Source organism: Lolium perenne, chromosome 4 (genome assembly GCF_019359855.2).
Source record: "Lolium perenne isolate Kyuss_39 chromosome 4, Kyuss_2.0, whole genome shotgun sequence".
Lineage (NCBI taxonomy): Eukaryota > Viridiplantae > Streptophyta > Magnoliopsida > Poales > Poaceae > Lolium > Lolium perenne.
Genome location: NC_067247.2, coordinates 265,199,342 through 265,222,151, shown reverse-complemented (window position 1 = coordinate 265,222,151; position 22,810 = coordinate 265,199,342). Strand labels below are relative to the sequence as shown.

Below are 22,810 nucleotides of genomic sequence, written 5' to 3'. Positions count from 1 at the left end.
TGTAGGATCCCTTCATTGTATTGCTAGGTTTAATTACCATTCAATTTCTCTCGGGTTCTGTAATATTTTTTCAATGCCTTGCAGCTGATGTAATATTTAGTTAGTTTTTATAGTTCTTTCGCGCATTTTTCTTTGGTGCTTGTGGTAAGTGAGGCTATCGGACGTAAATCAATGCTGCGTAAATATTCTCGATAGCTAAATCACGAATTCCCATCCCTTAAACGGCCCAATTAAGCGAAATCACATATGTGCCGCCCGCAAAATCCTAAAGCGCCTATTACGCTGCATATAAACAAGAACTAAACGGGCTGGCCCACTTACTTATTGGGCCAGCCCACTTGATTTCTTGTGGACCCCACACTTTTATTGGGCCGGCCCACTTGCTTTAAGGTGGACCCCACCCCACCGGGCCGGCCCACTAACTAGTTGGGCCAGCCCAATTGCTTTTGTGGTGGCCCCCACATACTAAATGGGTCGGCCCTTTAAGACGAAAGTGGGACCCACTGTGTTTTTGGCCCGGCCCACTATCTTGTTGGGCCGACCACTTGCTATATGGTGGACCCCACATACTAAATGGGCCAGCCCTTTAACAGAAAGTGGGACCCACTGTGTTTTTGGCCCGCCCACTAGCATGTTGGGCCGGCCCACCGGCTATATGGTGGACCCCACATACTAAATGGGCCGGCCCTTTAACAGAAAGTGGGACCCACCGGTGTTTTGGCCCGGCCCACTATCTTGTTGAGCCGGCCCACTTGCTATATGGTGGACCCCACATACTAAATGGGCCACCTTTTAACCTGGAAAGTGGGACCCACTGGTGTTTTGGCCCGGCCCACTATCTTGTTGGGCCGCCCACTTGCTATATGGTGGACCCCACATACTAAATGGGCCTCCCTTTAACTGGAAAGTGGGACCCACCTTTTTTTGGCCCGGCCCACTATCTTGTTGGGCCGGCCCACTTGCTATATGGTGGACCCCACATACTCAATGGGTGGCCCTTTAACGAGAAAGTGGGACCCACCGGTGCTTTTGGCCCGCCCATCGGCTTGTTGGGCCACCATTTGATCAAATGTGGACCCCACGTACTAAATGGGCCGGCTGATAGCAGGAAAGTGGGACCCACATGCTTATTGGGCCGACCCAATAACTTCTTGGGCCGGCCCAGTTGCTTTAATGTGGACCCCACTTTGTAAATGGGCCGGCCCGATAGCAGGAAAGTGGGTCCCACATGTCTTGTGGGCCGGCCCTTTTGCCTGTTGACCGGTCAACGAGTGCATTCGGCCCGGCCCACATGCTTAGTGGGCCGGCCCATTAAAGTTTTGACCAGTCAACCTTAGAGGTTAGGCCCGGCCCACGTAACTAATGGACCAGCCCAGCTATATAGTTGACCGGTCAAACTAAGTCAGCTGGCCCGGCCCGCAAACTTAATGGGCCGGCCCGCTTAAGACGTGGCAGGCCTCGTGTGGGCCTACCATCTACCACGGGGTTTCACCGTTAACGCCGTTAATCGCCGATTAACGGCGTCGCCACGTGTCGGTTGCATGACGTCGCAGTCAACAGGCTCCCGGAAACACTTGGGCAACGGTCCGATTTTCCGTGGCGGAAGGGCGCCCAAGCGCGACGGACCGAAAAAATCGTCGTAGGACTTTGCCTGACGCAGTTTCCACAACAGAACCCATATCGTCGGGTTAGGCCCATAGGCGACGAAAAATACCCCTTAGCGGACGATTTTGAGACGTTGTCTATCAGAACTTTTCTTGTAGTGAAGGTAGCAATCTCTAAGGACTTGTGCCTTGAGACGGTTATGCTTGTTGAACACCTTGGCTATAACTTACTTTCTATATATCATCTTGCCGATGCCGGTTACAATTCATATTTCACTAAATATTATGTGCAAGTCTTTAGGAGTGACAATCTCAAATTGGTCCTTGTTGGATATGTGGAGAACAACCTTTACGTGGTTGACCTCTCGAAAGAGAGCCCCTCCTTCTCCACATGTCTAATGGCGGCCAAGCATGACGAAGGATGGTTGTGGCATCGCCGCCTTGGTCATGTTAACATGAGGAATCTTAAACAACTCCTAAAGGGTGAGCATATTATGGGACTAACCGGCGTTTCTTTTGAGAAAGATCGTGTTTGTAGTGCATGTGTAGCCGGAAAGCAACTCAAGAAGAAGCATCCCATCAAGAGTATTGTTACCACATCTAGGCCTTTGGAGCTCCTTCATTTGGACCTCTTTGGGCCATCACATTATGATACTCTTGGTGGGAGCAAGTATGGACTTGTCATTGTTGATGATTACTCAAGATACTCTTGGGTCTTTCTCCTTAAGTCTAAGGACGAGACCCATAGAGAGTTCATCACCTTCGCCAAGAAAGCTCAACGTATGTATGAATCCGAGATCAAGGCAATTAGGACCGACAATGGCACCGAGTTCAAGAACTACACTATGCAAGAGTTTGTTGATGATGAGGGCATCAAGCATGAGTTTTCGGCACCATACACTCCTCAACAAAACGGTGTTGTTGAAAGGAAGAACCGGACTATCATTGAGATGGCAAGAACCATGTTGAGTGAATTCAACTCACCCCACAACTTTTGGGGAGAAGCCATCTCTACGGCCGTCCACTACTCCAACCGGCTCTTCCTCCGTCCCCTCCACAACAAAACCCCATACGAGCTCCTTACCGGTAACAAGCCTAATGTCATGTATATTCGTGTCTTTGGATGCAAATGCCTTGTTAAGAACAACAAAGGAAAGCTCGGTAAATTTGAAACTAGAACCATAGAGGGTATATTTGTTGGATATGCGGAGAACTCTCACGCCTATAGATACTACAACCGGTCCTCCGGGACTATTGAAGTATCTTGTGACGTGGTGTTCTTGGAGGATAATGGCTCCCAAGTGGAGCAAGTTGTTCCATGTGTTGCAGGTAATGATGATGATCCATCTAGTGCCATCAACCATATGGGAATTGGACACATTCGGCCCATGGAGGTTCATAATGATGATCAAGATGATGGAGTAGATGTTTCAAGCACGCCACAAGTGGAGCCTAGCTCAACTCAAGCCGAACCATCAAGTGCAACTCAAGAACCATCCTCTACTCAAGATGAGTCTCAATCCGAAGAACAAGAAGAAGATCCTCATTCCATGGAGCAAGATCATGATGACGATCACGAAACATCCTCAACTCATGATCAAGCTCAAGTGGTCCCTCATGATCAAGTACTAGCAAGAGATGAATTCATTGATCATGAAGGAACCGTTCGGAAGATCAATGCCGCTACAAGGGCAAGTGACATGAAAGTGGATCAAGTCCTTGGGAGCATCTCAAGAGGAGTGGTAACTTGTAGACACCATGCATTACTTATCACTTATTGTCAACATCATGCTTTTGTGTCTAGTTTTGAACCACTTAAGGTACATGAAGCCTTGGTCGATCCGGATTGGGTAATTGCCATGCAAGAAGAATTGGAGTGTTTCACTCGTAATGAAGTATGGTCTCTAGTTGAGAGACCCAAGGATCATCGCATCAATATCATTGGGACCAAATGGGTATTCAAGAACAAGCAAGATGAGAATGGCATTGTTATACGAAACAAAGCAAGGTTAGTGGCGCAAGGGTTTGCCCAAATAGAAGGTATGGATTTTGAGGATACCTTTGCGCCGGTAGCCCGTCTTGAAGCTATTCGTCTTTTGCTTGCATTTGCATCTTTCCACAATTTCAAATTATATCAAATGGATGTGAAAAGTGCATTTTTGAATGGTCCCCTAAAAGAAACCGCATATGTGGCTCAACCCCCGGGTTTCGAAGACCCATGCCGACCCAACCACGTGTATTTACTCCATAAGGCACTCTACGGTCTCAAGCAAGCTCCACGTGCTTGGTATGAGTTCCTTAGGGATTTCTTACTACATGATGGGTTTTGCATGGGTACGGTCGATTCCACCCTTTTCACCAAGCGGGTTAAAGGGGGTGGCCTCTTTATATGTCAAATATATGTTGATGATATTATCTTTGGTGGAACTAACCCCAATCATAACAAAGCTTTTGAGCTATTGATGACTAGGAAATTTGAGATGTCCATGATGGGAGAGTTGAAGTTCTTTCTAGGCTTCCAAGTGAGGCAACTTGCAAAAGGCACCTTCATCTCTCAAGAAAAGTATGTGAAGGACATGCTCAAGAAATTCAACATGACCAATGCAAGTCCAATGAAGACACCCATGCCCGTAAAGGGGCAACTTGGTTCATGTGACGGTGAGAAGGATGTGGACATAAAGGTATACCGCTCCATGATAGGATCCTTGCTCTACCTTTGTGCCTCTAGGCCGGATATCATGCTAAGTGTAGGGATGTGTGCTCGTTTTCAATCCGCTCCCAAGGAGAGCCATTTAGTGGCGGTCAAACGGATACTAAGATACCTTGTTCTCACTCCTACTCTCGGGCTATGGTATCCAAAGGGGTCAACCTTTGAACTCATTGGCTATTCGGATTCCGATTGGGCCGGTGATAAGGTTGATCAGAAGTCTACCTCCGGGGCTTGCCAATTTATTGGCCGGTCATTGGTGAGTTGGTCATCCAAGAAACAAAACTCCACCGCCCTATCCACCGCCGAAGCCGAATACATATCCGCGGCATCTTGTTGCACTCAATTGTTATGGATGAAGCAAACCTTGAAAGACTATGGTGTGTCTCTTGGTACGGTGCCTCTTCTTTGTGACAATGAAAGTGCAATAAAGATCGCCAATAACCCGGTTCAACATTGTCGCACCAAACATATTGACATTCGCCATCACTTCCTACGTGATCATGTTGCCAATAAGGATATTGATCTCACTCATGTGGGAACAACCTACCAATTGGCGGATATTTTCACTAAGCCTTTGGATGAAGCCCGCTTTGTTAACTTGAGAGGAGAACTTGGTATTCTTGATCCTAAAAACTTGGATTGATTAACTTCTTGCACTATATTCTTGCATTTATCTTGCTATCTAGCTTAGAGGCATAGCACATATGGGGATAGTCATCTTACCATGTCTTGGTATGATGCATACCTATGTGTGCAACATAAATAGACCCAATGTCATTATATGGACCCAAGCATGTCTCTTCGCGGTCACATGACATTTGCGCTTTCACATAGGGGGAGTAATCCCCCGCCCCTCATTGAGCCTTCATTACAACTTGATTTGACTATATAAGGCCAAATGATCTTATTGCAAAAATCATTTCAAAAATGACTTATGATTCTTGATATATATATTTCGACTCATACCCATTGTTGCTATTTACATCTTCTTTGGATTTTTTTTCTCCAATGGGTATGCCTAGAGAACCTTGTGTTTTCCAACCCCACGTCTATGCTCATCTCATCATCATCTATCTATCTATATGTACAAGTCATCATCTGAGCATTCATACACTTTTACACAAAGCATAGGGGCAAAACGAGGCAAAAATGAGACAAAACTGGGTGGCCGGTTCCTGGCCCGGTTGGACCGGCCTCTGGACCGGACCAGCCGGCGCCAGGTCCTCGGCCGATCGGCGCCCAACCGGCCGTGCGGGCTGTTATGTTTTGGAGAGGATACCCCTTGGGGATCTTCTTCCTCATTATCCCCCACCTCCCAAACCTCCATGGCCGCCGCCCCCATCACCTCCCACATGCTCTAGGGTCTTCCCACCACAAGCAACCTCTCAAACTCCACCAAATCATAGATCGGGCCCCTTGGAGCAACTCCACCAAAGGATTTGGTCCCTCTCAACCTACTTTGGGAAATCTTGGAGTTCTTGGGTTTCAAGACCTACCTCGTCTTCTCCTTGCTCTCTTGATCAAGGAGGACCATGTCTTCGGGTAATATGGTCTATCTTCCTCCCTATCCTCTAGTTCCACTCACACCTTGCAAATTTTGGACAAATTTTGGAAAATTTTAGGGTTAGGGTTAGGGTTTGTAAGTCCTCATGCCTTTAGAGTGTCTCACAACACAATGCACTTACTCCAATCTATTGCTATAGTCTATGTTCAAGTTTATGAGTTTTTGCATGATTTTGTGGTAGAATTTCTGGGCAACATCTCACAATTCGACAGACCCGGCCATCCGCCCGGTCGACCGGCCTCTCAACCGGCCGGCCCGGCGTGCCGCCCGGTCAACCGGATTGGTAACCGGCTCGTCCGGTCTGCCGTCCGGTTGGACCGGCCTGTGCGCCGGATCGCCCAGTTCTTCGCATGATCTCATCAAAACACTTGAATATATGCTATGCTTTTTGGCTTCCCTACTTACTGATGACATGTACACTTACCCCACTGCTATCCTCGCTTTATTTTCTCAATCACAGATAGTTGGAGTGGTGAAGACCGTGGCACTGTTCCTCCTCCTCTCAACACGCTAGACGAACGGATCATCATGGAAGCTTTCAAGTTCCCCCTTCAGGACACACGTCCAGAAGTCCCTGCATGATGCCTTCTGAGCGCCGTTCCAAGGAACGCCATGATCATGATGCTAGTTCCAGCTACTCTCGGCGCCCCAAGCGCGGTGCCGCTCGCTTCTTCTCCAGCATGTGGCAAATGTGCAAGAACACCAATGATGTTGCACATCAGAGTCTTGCTTTGAACCAGGAGACAAGGAGGCGACAGAATGAGTTCATGGCTTCAAGGAATGCCTCTGTTCCTCCTTCTGGACCTGAGATGGAGCCTGTGGTAGCACCTCAGTGGGAGATGCCTCACCTAACCGATGAGATGATCCAGAACTTCGACTTCTCCATGTATGCTCATGGTGGTCTTCCTCCTAGGACTGCTCGTGCCCCTACTGATGCTGCTGATGATGACGAGGAAGAGGATGAAGGTGATGAGGATGATGATGCCGAGCGCGATGGCGAGAGCTCACATTCCGCTGGGCATGAGTTCTACTGATGGGTGCGATAGCATGTCTTCTCTTTTCTTCGCCTTTTTGGTGTTCCGATGCCAAAGGGGGAGAAGAGAGTAGAGTCTAGGACCACGGGGTTCTTTGGTTGTCACAAGCCATGGGTGTTGCTTTATTTGATTCTTATATGGCTTGTGCTTATTTGCTTTGATTTCTCAAGAACCATTTGCTACTTCGAATAATTCGTGTATGGACGACTATTTGTATGCTTAATCACTCTATTAGGATGATCATGCATTATGCCTATATATCTTGATATACTTGTCCATATCATGCTTGTTTCCTAAAGATATTGGGGGAGCTTCTCATATTCCACAAATGGTGCACTTTGTATTCAAACACAATTTCTCCAAGTGCACACATTATGGGGGAGCTGTCGTAATATCTTATATGGAATCAAGGTTTAGAGCTTATCATAATATCTATATGTGACTCTAGCTCGGTTTGTCATCGTATACCAAAAAGGGGGAGATTGTAAGGGTATTTTACCCTTATCCATTGTTTTGGTTACAATGACACCGTGCTAGAGTATTTGGCCTAATACATGTTTATAAAGATAATCCCAGGTATTAGCCAAAGAGGCATAAATGGTGTATCAAGGAACAAGAAGGCTAAAGGAGACCCCCCCCCCCCCACTTCGACAACAATCAAAAGGGGTTCTCCAGCAGGCCGCCGGTCATAGGTCCGGTTGGACCGGCCCGTGCGCCGGCAGCTTCCGGTTTGCCGTCCGGTCGACCGGGCGCTGGGCCGGGCGCACCGGCGCCAACTGCTCCTGCGCTGACGGCAACCGGGCGACGATCTGGAAGACACGAAGAAGTCCCCGGTCAAGGTCCGGTCTGCCGCCCGGTTTGGACCGGCGGGTCCGGCCCTCGGCCCGGTCCGACCGGGTTTCGACCGGGCGCCCGCGCCAACCGAGCTCACGCTGATCGCAACCGGAGGGAGTACTGCGCGTCACTTCGAGGGTCCGGTCATGATCCGGTCTGTCGTCCGGTTTGGACCGGCGGGTCCGGTCCCTGGTCCGGTCGGACCGGCCCCTGCGCTGGGCTGTCCGGTCTGTGGTCCGGTTGACCGGGTTTCTCGGGAGAAAGCTGATGTGTCAAGTGAGCAACGGCCATATTTCAAGTGACACTATAAGTAGCCCTTCTCCTACCTCTGAATAGTTAGGCACTACACTACAAGCTGTTCTTGAGCTCTCTCTCTCTTACTCCATTGCTAGAAACACCAAAAGCCTCAGATCTCCCTTCTCCTCCCCCCAAACTCAAATCCCTCCGGGGAATCGTTAGAGGAGGACCCGATCTATCGTTCTACCAAGCCAAATCTCATTCCCCCTTGTATTCATTGAGAAGCTTGCTTCCTAGGGTTCCTTGGAAACCCTAGGTGGGCAAGAGGAGTCCGGAAGCATCCGGGCTGTGGATTTGCTCCGGGCAAGATTGTGAAGGTTTGGAGGCTACCTCAAAGTCTACCACAAGTGAGTGAGCTATTCCTTCGTGGGATAGGCTCCGGAGAATAGGGTGAGCCTTCGTGGCGCGGGGAATCCTTCGTGGGACCTCCACTCCTCCAAACGTGACGTACCTTGTTGCAAAGCAAGGGAACACGGGAATACATCCTCGTCTCCGCGTGCTATCGGTTATCTCTAAACCGAACTCCTTACTTGTGATTTAACTGCCTGTGAGAGCCTTCGTGCTTGAGTTAGTTGTATCCTCATATAGGTTGCCTCACCTAGTTTGCATTAGGCTCACCTTTATATTCCACAAAGCCTAATATTGCAAAGAAAGAATTAAAATCTGTAGAAACCTATTCACCCCCCCCTCTAGGTTTACCATCTCTATACTTTCAGTATGTATACCTTCCTCTCAAATATCCAGTAGTTTCCTTTACTCACCGCAGATTGGCGAGAAAAAGAAATGCATGTCATCTCAGTTTTCCAAATGTGAAACGTTCCTACATGTCATGTTCTTTATGTTAAGTTGATGTTACCTTTATGTAGCTTATACAAGATGGCGGTATTCAATATCCAGGAGGATCTAATTTGGAATTTGGAAGAAGAAAAATTGAGATGGTCGTCGATCTGAGACATTCTTTGTTAATTCAGGGATTTCCAAATAAGAACACTTATACAAAAGCATTCATCTATTTTACCACTCGATTGAAATATTAGCTTCGAAACATTCATGATGTTTCATTATAATCTACTCCCTCCATCCCAAAATGTAAGGCGTCTAAGGAATGGTCAAAAGTCAAACATTACAAACTTTGACCAAATATTTAGGAAAATATATTTATATCTACAATATCGAATGGACATATTAAGAAAATATATTTGATGGTGAATCTATTGATGTTGGTTCAGTATTGTAAATGTTCATATTTTTGTGTATAAACTTGGTCAAACTTAAAAAACGTTGACTTTTGACTAATCCTTAAGCGCCTTACATTTTGGGACGGAGGGAGTATGTTTCTATGTCCACCTAGATGCCTGGTGACTACCAATTGATGCCTTCTTAATTTTTTGGGTTGTGGTTGACAATATTTTATTTCTGCTTATCAGTTATGCCAATTAGTTGTATTTGTAACTTGGCCAAGACATGTTTTAGCGTGATCCTAATGTCCCATATCTTTGCTTTTGCACTACAGCATATATGTCCCATATCTTTGCTTTTGCACTCCAGCATATATCACCAGTTTAGCTTGAGCCATATCCAACAGATGCACTCAAAAGCTTAGCTTGACACACAGTTAACCAGTTTCATGTTTAGATTTAGCTCGAGCAAGCATTTGATTAATATTTATACCAGTGTATATGCATACTGCTTTTCATTTGTTGCAGTCCTGGAATGATGAAGATGTCAACAATTTTAAATGAGACAACAAGTTTGGAAGGTGAAAATTGCTTCAGTATTGTCATTAGCAACAATAGATGCAATTTTTCTTGCTGTTACTTTTCTTGCATAATTCTCAGCCTTAAACACCCCATGTCCCAGCCACAGGGGTAACCAATCATCGGCTACTGCTGCACTAAGTTGTTGGTGAGGACATCCATGTATTTTGTAAGCAAGATATATGGTGGTAAAGTGTGGTCATTAGTCATTGATATGGTCACTCTACTCTTATGCCATTAATACCCAATGATAAGTAGATTTTCTGTTTCAGCACTATTCTCTGTACAATCCAATGTTCAATTTTTTATTTACAGTGGTACAATATTTAATACTATCTAATCCTACATGCTTGTCTTGTGGTTCATCACCAAGTTTTCATTTTTAGTTCTGTATCAAATAGGTATTGTGAACTAACAATGATATATTCGAGCAGGGGAACGGAGATGCTCAAGAATGTGTCCGAGTTCGAGAAGCTGTCGAAGATGGTGTATGACTACTACACCTCCGGCACAGAGGATAAGTGGACGCTCATGGAGAACTGGTAGGCTTTCTCCAGAATCCTATAAGCTAGGTATACTCCAACCCTTGAAAGTAGCAGGTTTAAGGCTTTCAACTCTATTATACTCAATTTTATTTAGCATCAGCAGCTTAAATGTCCAGAAAAAGAAATGCAGCAGATGAGGTTCAGGGTTGAAGTTTTGCAACGATGGCATTCATTTTGGGGTGTAGCTACAAGTGTCGTGTTGTTTAATTTTTATTTTATTTAAGAATTGTTGGATAAAGCCATATGATTCATTCTGAAACTTTCACACTCCAATGTTATGACTAGATGGCAGTCTTGACAGGCTGGGCATAAGTTGATTGGTTTGCTTTGTCATATACGTCCTTTGAATGGTCATAACAGAGTAGATGACAATGGTAGCTAAAGCGAACAAATAACATTGAGTAGTGGACCAAAGATCAGACAAACTTTGTCATATACGTCCTTTGAATCGTCAAAGTAGATGACAAGTTTGTCAGGAACTCTCAGATATGATAAATGACATCAATATACTACACGCGCATAAGTATCCATCTAAGAAATAATTTATCAAAATTCAGATTCTCCTAATTTTGACAAGTAGGGAGCATAGTATCTCACTGTTTAAATGATTTCAGGTTCCGGCCATGTGTGTCGGTCGACGTGTCCAGTATCGACATGGTCACAAATATCTTGGGCTTCGACGTGTATCATGATCTCTCCCTTAGCCATGAAGATAATGACTCATCCTGAAGGTTAATTTAATCAGATTTGCATGTGCCGTCTCTTTCACAGGTTTTAGAGCAATGTTCTCGTGGAGAAATTTATCAGTCACACTACTGCAAGAGCAGCTGCATCTGCAGGAACCATAAGCTGGCATGCACTCTCAGGGTAAGTCAGCACATGCCCACCTTTGGTGCTCAATACATTCTGAACTAAACACCCTCCAAAGATTGAACGCTTTCGCATAGTTGTTTAAGAAACTGCGTACATGTTTAGGCTGAAGAATTGTCTAAGAATCTAATTAATAGTGTCATTTGTTGCCAGGCACAGGAAGAGATATGCACACAGATCCTCTCAAGTAATTTAAACAACAACATGAATCTTTTCTCCGTATAGAAAATCGATGATCAGTTCCTTTATCTCCCATTTCTCTCTTTGATAATATTCAAGTTTGCATTATCCAGTTATTAAAAATCTAATGTCAAATATACATCATCCTGAAACTTAAGGATAGAACTGCGTGGCTATTATTTGGGAGAATATAGTCATGGTTTGGGTAGGTTTTATGAAATCCTAAGTTTTAATTCAAGAAAAGTCTAGGTGTAGTCCTTTCTTACGGGCTCCTGATAACGACAATTGACTGGCTTAGCAACTTATGATGCCTAAGCAATCTGATGTGCTTCCATATATTGTTCTGGAGGATGCAGTCTTTTAAACATCCAGCATCCCCCGTGTAATATCCCAGTATTTGGGGTTACAAAAATAGAGGAAACAGATGTGTGCATTGCATTCATGCATAGAAAATCCGGGGAATTTTCGCGCTTTAAAGTAAAACAGTCACAGTAACTAAAGTTTCACTTGACCTTGGTGGAATTGAAGTAGCTCATCAAGTCAAGCGTTATAAACCTCAATGTGACTTTGTTAAAACCTTGTTTTGGGTAGAGATGATTTGATCTAAGGAGTTAGATCAAATGGAACTAAAACCAGAACAATAACACATTAATCAAGGATCAATTGTTTGATCTTATAAAAGATCATAATATGGTAATCCATGCCATAACATATGAACATCTATTCAACTACAAATTAAGAAACCATCCTTGACTTATCTTTTCCATGTCTTAAACAAATCCATGATCCTACCATGAACCTCATGGTATTCATTTACTTCATTCTTGGAAACAAGACAAGGAGATCAATTCAGGAATATATAATTCTTCTCCATTCCAAATTATTATGCATCAAACCTAGAGAGGTGAGAGTTCTATTATAATTATTAGAGAAGCAATAACAAACCTTGAGCTAAACCTTGGATATGCATCCATGTATTCAAATAATCATCTTTGAGAGAAGCCCTAAGATATTATTCAAGACATTCCCAAGAGAGAGGACCTAAGTATGTTAAACATAGATATTGATGATCACATCAACCTCTATGGAGCCTAACCTTAGGTTAGCATTGAAGTCCTTCCCAAATGAGAGAGACCATCCATATCAATCCTAGCTTTACCTATTTATGAATAAAGGACAACCATTGAACTAAAGTATTAGGTTGTAAACCATTTCCATTTGGAGTGGTGAGATAACCTAATATCACATGGAATAAGACTATATCCATGAAGTGATAGAGTAATGAGGAAACCAATCCAATTAAGTTAGACAAATGAAATCTTAGCCTAGATACCTAAGGAGATATTAAGAGCACACCCTAAACCCTAGAATAACTATTCCTATATGAGAGAACTCAAGCTATGGTGTTACACTCAAGTTAGTTGAGGCAACACTTGTACTTGAGGGAGAAAACTATCCATATATCCAGATGAGTAAATCATCATTCCTTGAGAAGAACTCTAAGTGGATATCTCAGGAATTCTCCTGGGATATTGATACGTCCAAAACGTATCTACTTTCCCGAACACTTTTGCTGTTGTTTTGCCTCTAATTTGTGTATTTTGGATGCAACTAACACGGACTAACACTGTTTTTAGCAGAACTATTCTGGTATCTCGTTTTTGTGCAGAAATCCAACTTTCAGGAAAAACCTCGGGATTTTGACAGAAGGCCCTATTTTCCCAGAATACTGACGGAGCCAGAAGGACAAATCAAGTGGAGGCCCGAGGGCCCCACACCATATGGCAGCGCGGCCTAGGGGGGCCCGCGCGGCCCTATGGTGTGGCCCCCTCGGCCGGCCTCCGACGCCCTCCTCTGGACTACTTAAGGGGTTTTGATCTAAAAATCGCGAGCAGAAAGTCGAAGCCGCCAGAAACCCTCCAGAACGCCGCCACATCGCGAAACTCCGTCTCGGGAGCCAGAAGTCTCCGTTCTGGCACTCCGCCGGGACGGGGAATTGGAGGAGATCATCGCCATCATCACCGCCAACGCCTCTACATCAACCAGCCATGTTTCCCCCATCCATGTGTGAGTAATTCCCCCGCTGTAGGCCGAAGGGGATGGTAGGGATTGGATGAGATTGGTCATGTAATAGTCATAAGATTGTTAGGGCATAGTGCCTAGTATCCGTAGATGTTACTTTTATGATATTGTTGCAACTTGTTATGCTTAATGCTTGTCACTAGGGCCCGAGTGCCATGATCTCAGATCTGAACATGTTATTGATTCATGAAGATATTCGTTGTTTATGATCTTACCTGCAAGTTGTATACACATGTCGCTGTCCGGAACCAATGGCCCCGAAGTGACAGAAATCGGGACAACCGGAGGAGATGGTAGTGATGTGAGGATCACATGTGTTCACGGAGTGTTAATGCTTTGCTCCGGTACTCTATTAAAAGGAGTACCTTAATATCCAGTAGTTTCCCTAGAGGCCCGGCTGCCACCGGCTGGTAGGACAAAAGATGTTGTGCAAGTTTCTCATTGCGAGCACGTACGACTATATATGGAACACATGCCTATTGATTGATTAGTACTTGGATACCATTTTATTATTATCTCTGCAAATGCCCCGCTTGATCGTTACATGAGTTTCTCTCATCCATGCAACGCCCGTTCATCCGTCCCCGTGCCTACGGTATTTTAATCCTGCTGTTTACTAAAATCACTACTGCTGTCTTTGTTACTCTGTCGTTATTTCACTACTGCTACTCGCTATAAAACTCATTACTCGATAAACTCTTGCGAGCTAGTCTGTTTCCAGGTGCAGCTGAATTGACAACTCCGCTGTTAAGGCTTTCAAGTATTCTTTGTCTCCCCTTGTGTCGAATCAATAAATTGGGTTTTACTTCCCTCGAAGACTGTTGCGATCCCCTATACTTGTGGGTCATCAAGACTATTTTCTGGCGCCGTTGCCGGGGAGCATAGCTTTATTTGGAAGTTCACTTGGATTGATATTGTTCGCTGCAAATTCTCCATCATGGGTAAACCTCGCGATACTAAGGTCGCCATATTACCATCCACTACAAGAAAAGGTACAACTCTGAGTACCTCTGCTGCTCTTGATTCACCATCTGTGATTGATAAACTTGTTTCACCGCCACATGCTTCACATGCGGGTACTTCTGCCGAATCTGAAAACTCTCATAATATTGATAATATTTCTGCTGTGCTTGATGATAGTGGTTCATTGGGATCTTTTCTAGACGCTACAATTGCTAGGTCTAGACAAATTGAAAATACTGAAACTCCTAATGAAAATGCTGCTACACCTGTTAATTCACCTGAGTCTGTTGAATATTCTAGTGATGATCTTGATGAAGATTATGTGGAACTTGATGATGATTTTATTGAAAAATGCAATGCTACTACTGATGCAAGAAAAATTAAAAAGTTGCTTGCGTAACATGCCGTTAGATATAAACCGTCTCCGATCCTAAATTTGCCACATCTCCTATAAACATTAAGGATAAGGATTATGATTTTTCTCTTGATCTATCTCATATAGCTATTGTTGAGAAAACACCCTTTTGTGGTACCGAAAAAGAAAGTGCTGTTGAACACATGATTGAGCTATCTACTCTGAGTAGCTTGTTTTCTGATGATGTTAAGAAGCGTACTTACTTTGTTGCTAAAATCTTTCCATTCTCATTAAAGGATGACGCTAAAACTTGGTATAATAGTTTGCCACCTAATTCTATTAAAAGTCCAAAAGAATTGCTTGATGTTTTCTTCCGTAAATACTTTCCTGCTAGTGCTCAACATATTGCTTTGCAGAGAATCTATAATTTTGACCAGGGAGATGGAGAGAAATTGCCTGAGGCTTGGGCGAGATTTTGCTCTCTTATTAGAGCTCGGCCTGACCATGATTTGGAAAAGCATGATTTACTTGATATATTTTATAGTGGACTAACCATTGAGTCTAGGGCATACCTGGATAGTTGTGCTGGTTGTGTTTTCGTGAAAAGAACTCCACGACGCTGAAGAATTATTGGCTAAAATAGGCCGGAATCATGATGATTGGACTACGCCTGAACCAACTCCAACGCCAATATTAAAGAAGAGGGGTTTAATTAAATTGAATGATGAAGATATGAGGGAAGCCAAGAAGTCTCTCAAGGAGAAAGGTATTAAATCTGAAGATGTGAAGAATCTTCCTCCTATAGAAGATATATGTGAGATAATTCCCCCTTCATCCATGATTGAGGTAAATTCCCTTCAGCACTTTACTAGGGAAGATATTCCGTATTCAAAACCTCCTGCGCAATGCTTAGATGAGTTTGATAATTATATTGTTAAGCAAGAAAATTTTAATATGAGAGTAGAGAATCATCTAATGGAAAATTCTCAAGCTATTAGTGAATTGCATGATATTGTGGAGAGAACCTCCAATGATGTTAAGATGCTTGTTAAACATTTTCATATGGTTCAAACTCAAATTGATCAACTCACTAAAGTGCAAAATGACTTGTTGGGAAATAATTCTAAAGAAAAACATGCTTATGAAGTAACAACTAGAGGCGGTGTTTCTACTCAGGATCCTTTATATCCTGAGGGACATCCCAAAAGAGTTGAACAAGATTCTCAACAAACTAAAACTAGTGCTCCATCTAAGAAAAAGAAAAAGAAACATAAGAATGCTGTAGAATCCTCTGAACCTGTTAATGATCCTAATAGCATTTCTATTTCTGATGCTGAAACTGAAAGTGGTAATGAACATGATAAAGATAATGATAAGAATGATACTCCTGATAAAGAAGAGGTTGAAGAAGAACCTGAAAAGCATGTTAAAAACAAAAAGTATACTAAAGAAGATTTTATTGCTGAGAAACATGGTAATGAAAGAGAACCTTGGGTTCAAAAGCAAATGCCCTTTCCTGCTAAGAAACTAAAATCAAAGGAAGAAGAACACTATAATAAATTTTGTGATAGGATGAAACCTTTATTCTTGCAAATCCCTTTGACTGATGCTATTAAATTGCCTCCTTATTCAAAGTATATGAAAGATATTGTTACTAACAAAAGGAAAATCCCCAATGAGGAAATTTCCATTATGCTTGCTAATTACTCTTTCAATGGCAAAGTTCCGAAGAAGTTGGGTGACCCAGGTATACCTACTATTCCCTGTTCTATTAAGAATAATTATGTTAAAACTGCTCTATGTGATTTGGGAGCCGGTGTTAGTGTTATTCCTTTTTCTCTTTATAAGAGACTTTATCTAGATAAGTTGATACCTACTGATATATCTTTGCAAATGGCTGATAAATCTACTGCTATTCCTGTTGGTATATGTGAGGATGTTCCTGTTCAAATTACTAATAACTGCTTGATATTAACTGATTTTGTTGTGTTGGAAATGCCTGAAGATGATAATATGTCTATTATTCTTGGGAGACCTTTTCTTAACACCGCAGGGGCTGTTATTGATTGCAATAAAGGAAAGGTTACTTTCAATGTTGATGATAGGGAGCATACCGTTTATTTTCCCAAGAGGATTGAGAAAGCGTGTGGAGTTAATACTATTTCTAATGTGAGAACTATCAAAATTGGAACTATCGATTGTCCTATATATGAGCCTAAAGAAGGTTATCAAACTCTCGTGATTGGATCCATATCAATACAATTCAAGGTAACATGATTGATTTGAGGTTTATTTCTTCTTATGCTATGTAAAATTTATTTGGTGGCAAGACTTGATCAACCTTGTTAACAAATACTTTTTATATGCATAGAGGAGGTAAACAACATCTCTTTCTTCCTCCACTTGCTCTAGTTGATGTAGCATTTTTAATTTGCAAAGTTCCTTAGTTAATTGGAGATTTCAAAAATTTTCCTGGCCAGTAATAATAAACTTAATACCCAGAAATGTGCATTTTTCAAAGTTTTCAAAAATTCACAAAAATTATACCGTTGGTCCTATTTTTCGACGAGGCACCTGGGAGCACCAGAGGATGACCTGTGGGGCACCACAGGGTGCCACACCACCAGCCGGCGCGGCCAAGGAGGTGGGCGCGCCACCCTGTGGTGTGGGCCCATCTTTGCCCCACTATTTCATCTCTTTCTCCCAGCATCTTCTCTCTCCTGAAAAAACTCATACCAGGTTCCTCTCACTCGCGTTTTTGCTCAAGAACTCCAGATTTCTCGATCTCTTTGCTCAGCCCAGATTTCTGTCTGAGATTTGGCACATTTGCTCTTCGGTATGTGACTCCTCCGATTATCCAAGTAGAATTTTGTTTGGTGGAGTATATCTTGAATATTTTGCTGCTGTAGGTAACATGTTTAGTGAGCTTGCATGCTTGTTCTAAGTGGTAGAAACTAGTTTTGATGCATGATTAGTACTCTAGCAAGTTCCTATGATAGTTTCCCTCAATTATATGTCACCAAATCAAATTTTATATTGTTTGTTGAAAAATTTCAGAAAAGAAAGATGAAGAAGTTCAACTTTGGAGAATTGTTCAAGAGAGGAACAACCAGCACCGGGAGGCCTTCTAGGACCGCCACCCAACTTAGGCGATCGTACAATGAGGATATCATCGCACCTAGCTTCGCGCCCGAAGAGGACAATGGGGCTCCTAATGCTTCATCCTTCCCATGTTATGATTTTCTGACAAATGCAGGGATACTGGATGATTTCTTCACCCTTGTCAATAGGGCGGGCTTAACCACCTACGTGGGAGACGAAAGGGAGCAATACTATATGCTCACCAAAATTTTCGTCGAGAGCTTCAGGTTCAACAACACGCAATACGAGCCGACAGTTGCATTCAAGATCTATGGTAATCCTGTTACTATGGAATTGGAAGATTTTTGTCGTGCATTGGATATTGCCCCTGTAGGTACAGCAAAGGAGGATTGATGACAACCCCCGGGACTTGTTGGAGCTCTATCGAGGGATCACCGATGATGATTGTCGCACCATTCAACGTGGCAAGATAAGGAACATTCAACTCCCCGCCATTAAGTATTTTGCATATTACATTGCTACTAGCATTCTTGGTAGGGAGAACACTAGCAATATTTCTAGTTACCATCTTGCTTTCTTGAATATTGCACTTACTGGACGGACATCTTATCATCTTGGTTCTCTTATTGCTCGCCGCCTGTCTAACAGGGGGCCTATTTTTGGAGGAACTATTGCATTGCGCGTTTTAACACATTTAAGACTTCCTATTGATCCTAATGATGTGCCATTAACCCCTAGGAGGCTTGATATCGCTGCTATGAAAAGCCATCATTTTGTTACCACTGATTCCACTTTAGATAATATGGTCTATAAAATGTTGTTTGCTGACGGGGATGAGAAAGAAATCCCTCTTCCCCAGCTAGGTTTGTTCTGTATTGACAGGCAACCATGGTCGCGCACTAAGGAGGAGGTGGATGAACATATGAAGATACAAGATTTCCACCAGCAGCATGACTCCGAGGACGCCGAGCCCTCCTATGACTACACCGTCACGTATCCGGGTGCTTCTTCTAGCACATACCCGGAAGATGATCCATCTTCGTCGCACTACGGAGATACTACCTCATGGTCTCGATGGGATTGAACTCCACTTAGGCCAAAAGCCTAAGCTTGGGGGGAGGTATACCGGCATCACTCATTCTTTGCATATTATGATTGCTGGATACTTGTATATACTTGTTTTGTTTGTTTGAGTAGTTTTCTAATGAGAGGAAGATGATATTTGGGGAAGTGCTGCCTGAAAACAGATTCTGGACTGTTACCGAAAAAATTCTCAAAAATAGCCAGAACAGTATTTTGCGAAGCCAATTTTTGTGCATGTTCCCCAGGTTGTTATCTAACTTTCATTAGTTGAACACTTTTCGATTTGAGCAGTGGAAGAATTTATTACAAATCGGGTACTGTACTGCTGTCAAGTTTGACGAATTTCTGCTGCTTTGTGTTTATATGAGTTTTCTAGCTTGCTATTTCTTGTTTTTGCTTTGTTTCTTTCCCAAAACACAAAAAGACCAAAAATATTTCTGTTGTTTCTCTTCACCATTTGTTTGCTTTGGTTTCTTGCATTTGTTTCGTTTTATTTGCTATTGCTAGTTTGCTACAAGAAAACCCAAAAAGATTTTGCTTTGTTTGCTTGTTTCTTTGTTCTTGTTTCCAAATTCGAAAACACCAAAAATATTTGCTGTTCTTCTTTGGTTTGTAAAGTTCATTATGAGTTCAATGGTCTTCGGTGGCTGGAGCGTGGTTTTCATTTCATATTATCCAAGCTACACAAGTGAAAAGGCAATAATGACGATCTACGACAATCTGATTGTGGTGAGAGGCTGGTATGAACTCTATTTGTTTTCATTTTTGTACATATACTCATCCATGTGAGCATGCTTAGTTGATTCATGTGAGGTATATGTCATTTAAGAAAGTCTAGTAGTTCATGATCTCTCATGTTTAGCTCCAATTTATTAATATGAGTAGCATTTTATTCATAGATAGGTATGATATTGTGGTATCCTCCTCTGAATAATTCGTTTGAATTAACTTGGCACATGCTCACGCATGCATATGACTGAACAAGAGTCAATTAAGCCTCAATGATTTACATTGCTTCAGAGTTCTTGTATCACTTTTATGCCTCAGTTAATTTATTTTGCCGCAAGCATGATTATGACAGTTATTGCTCTCTTGATTTGTCGCTCCCTAGTCTTTTGCTAGCCTTCACTTGTACTGAGCGGGAACGTTGCTCGTGCTTCCAAGCACATGAAAACCAAGTTATTCCAGAGTGTCCACCATAAATACCTATGCATGGCATTTCAAACCATTCCAAGTAAATTCTCATGTGCTACCTTTAAACCTTCGAAATGCTTCTCAATTTGTGTTAATGTTTCATAGCTCATGAGGAAGTATGTGGTGTTTAACTTTCAACCTTGTCATTTACTCTTGACGGACCTTCATATGGACTAGTGGCACATCCGCTTATCCAATAATTTTGCAAAAACAGCTGGCAATGGGATTCCCAGTTCCGAATTAATTAACTTAAATAGACACTCCTCCATGGTTTGTGATTGATGGACGGCACCCGAAGGATTCGGTTAGCCATGGCTTGTGTAAGCAAAGGTTGGGGGGAGTGTCATCATCATAATAAAACTAAAATAAAAAGGCACTCCTTCATGGTATGTGATTGTTGGCAGGCACCCGAGGATTCGGTTAGCCATGGTTTGTGTAAGAAAGGTTGGAAGGAGTGCCATATAAATATGCAATAATTCATGGGAGCCGCTCTTGGGAGTCTGGTTGGCGAGGTAGTTAGTGTACCCATTACCATTCGTTGACAACAACAAACACCTCTCAAAACAATTTTACTCCTGATTTCAAAAATGAAAAGCTCTAGCGCATGTTAATCCCTGCTTCACTCTGCGAAGGGTCAATCTTTTACTTTTATGATTGTGTCTCCATCCTTTCTTTGAGCACTTTCTTGAGAGCACAACTGTCATTCTTAGTGTAATATGCTTGTCTCAAAATATGTTTGATTGTGGTATAACTTTGATGCTTTTATCTTTGACAATCACTATTTCTAGTCTTTCTATGAACTTCAGAGGTGCCTGAGCATTTATGTTTTGCTGATCAAATATGGGCAAGCGAGATACCACTCTATCATATCCTTTTATGAACATTGCAATCCTGCTTATATACATGGTTCATGATGCTTATTATTAATTGTTGGTACCTTTCCATGATTGACATAGCTATGGATGATCTTATTTGCATGTACCTTATTATGAACTGCCTAAGTGTTAGCCATAGCATGAGAATATTTACATCATATGAACAAATGTGTTCGTGAAAGTTCTTTTATCGCTCAGTTGTTAACTGAATTGCTTGAGGACAAGCAATAAGCTAAGCTTGGGGGGAGTTGATACGTCCAAAACGTATCTACTTTCCCGAACACTTTTGCTGTTGTTTTGCCTCTAATTTGTGTATTTTGGATGCAACTAACACGGACTAACGCTGTTTTTAGCGTAACCGTTCGGTGTCTCGTTTTTGTGCATAAATCCAACTTTCAGAAAAACCTCGGGATTTTGATAGAAGGCCCTATTTTCCTGCACATCGACGGAGAAGGACACATCAAGTGGAGGCCCGAGGGCCCCACACCATATGGCGGCGCGGCCTAGGGGGGGCCCGCGCGGCCCTATGGTGTGGCCCCCTCGGCCGGCCTCCGACGCCCTCCTCTGGACTACTTAAGGGGTTTCGATCTAAAAATCGCGAGCAGAAAGTCGAAGCCGCCAGAAACCCTCCAGAACGCCGCCACATCGCGAAACTCCGTCTCGGGAGCCAGAAGTCTCCGTTCTGGCACTCCGCCGGGACGGGGAATTGGAGGAGATCATCGCCATCATCACCGCCAACGCCTCTACATCAACCAGCCATGTTTCCCCCATCCATGTGTGAGTAATTCCCCGCCATTTGTAGGCCGAAGGGGATGGTAGGGATTGGATGAGATTGGTCATGTAATAGTCATAAGATTGTTAGGGCATAGTGCCTAGTATCCGTAGATGTTACTTTTATGATATTGTTGCAACTTGTTATGCTTAATGCTTGTCACTACGGCCCGAGTGCCATGATCTCAGATCTGAACATGTTATTGATTCATGAAGATATTCGTTGTTTATGATCTTACCTGCAAGTTGTATACACATGTCGCTGTCCGGAACCAATGGCCCCGAAGTGACAGAAATCGGGACAACTGGAGGGGATGGTAGTGATGTGAGGATCACATGTGTTCACGGAGTGTTAATGCTTTGCTCCGGTACTCTATTAAAAGGAGTACCTTAATATCCAGTAGTTTCCCTAGAGGCCCGGCTGCCACCGGCTGGTAGGACAAAAGATGTTGTGCAAGTTTCTCATTGCGAGCACGTACGACTATATATGGAACACATGTGTCACATCCCAAAATTCTCCAAATTTTGGAATGTGAAATAAAAATAAAATCCAAACTTGTTTGTTTGTCTTGGTTGAAAAATTGACAAGAAACTAAAACTTTCTAAAAAGTTTTTCCAAAAATGGAGTTTTCAAATACATGCATTGCATCCATAAGCATCATGGCATCCTTGCATTCACTAGGAAATTTTAATTGAACTTTAAATCTATAAAGAAACTTTAAACCCGAAGTAATGCAAATAAAGCCATATAGACCTATGCGCCAGTTTCGAAATTTATCAAAATGTTCTAAACATGTTTCCAAAATATTCTTCATTAAATATGGAATCCACTGATATTTTATTTAGATTTTTTTTGACTTATTTTGACTTACTTTTGATCAAATGCCATTTGTCAAATTATATCCAAATACTAAATATAGGAAAGAGAAAAGAGTTTTGGTAAAATAAAAAAAACAACGTGTGGGCAAATGGCCAAGGCAAGCTCAAATG

At 42.8% G+C, this 22,810-nt stretch overlaps 2 long non-coding RNA genes across 2 annotated transcripts in view; both read left to right on the top strand.

Annotated features, from left to right (window-relative positions):
* LOC139830641 (uncharacterized) overlaps positions 1-9,961 on the top strand; it is a 55,251-nt gene extending 45,290 nt beyond the window's left edge. Inside the window, exons 2-3 of the long non-coding RNA XR_011743595.1 lie at positions 9,750-9,802; positions 9,882-9,961. This is a non-coding gene — a long non-coding RNA (uncharacterized lncRNA). The remainder of the gene's footprint in view (positions 1-9,749; positions 9,803-9,881) is intronic.
* Positions 9,962-10,993: 1,032 nt separating this feature from the next.
* The window catches only part of LOC127331598 (uncharacterized), a 36,882-nt gene continuing 25,065 nt past the window's right edge, over positions 10,994-22,810 (top strand). The window contains exon 1 of the long non-coding RNA XR_007869897.1: positions 10,994-11,212. This is a non-coding gene — a long non-coding RNA (uncharacterized lncRNA). The remainder of the gene's footprint in view (positions 11,213-22,810) is intronic.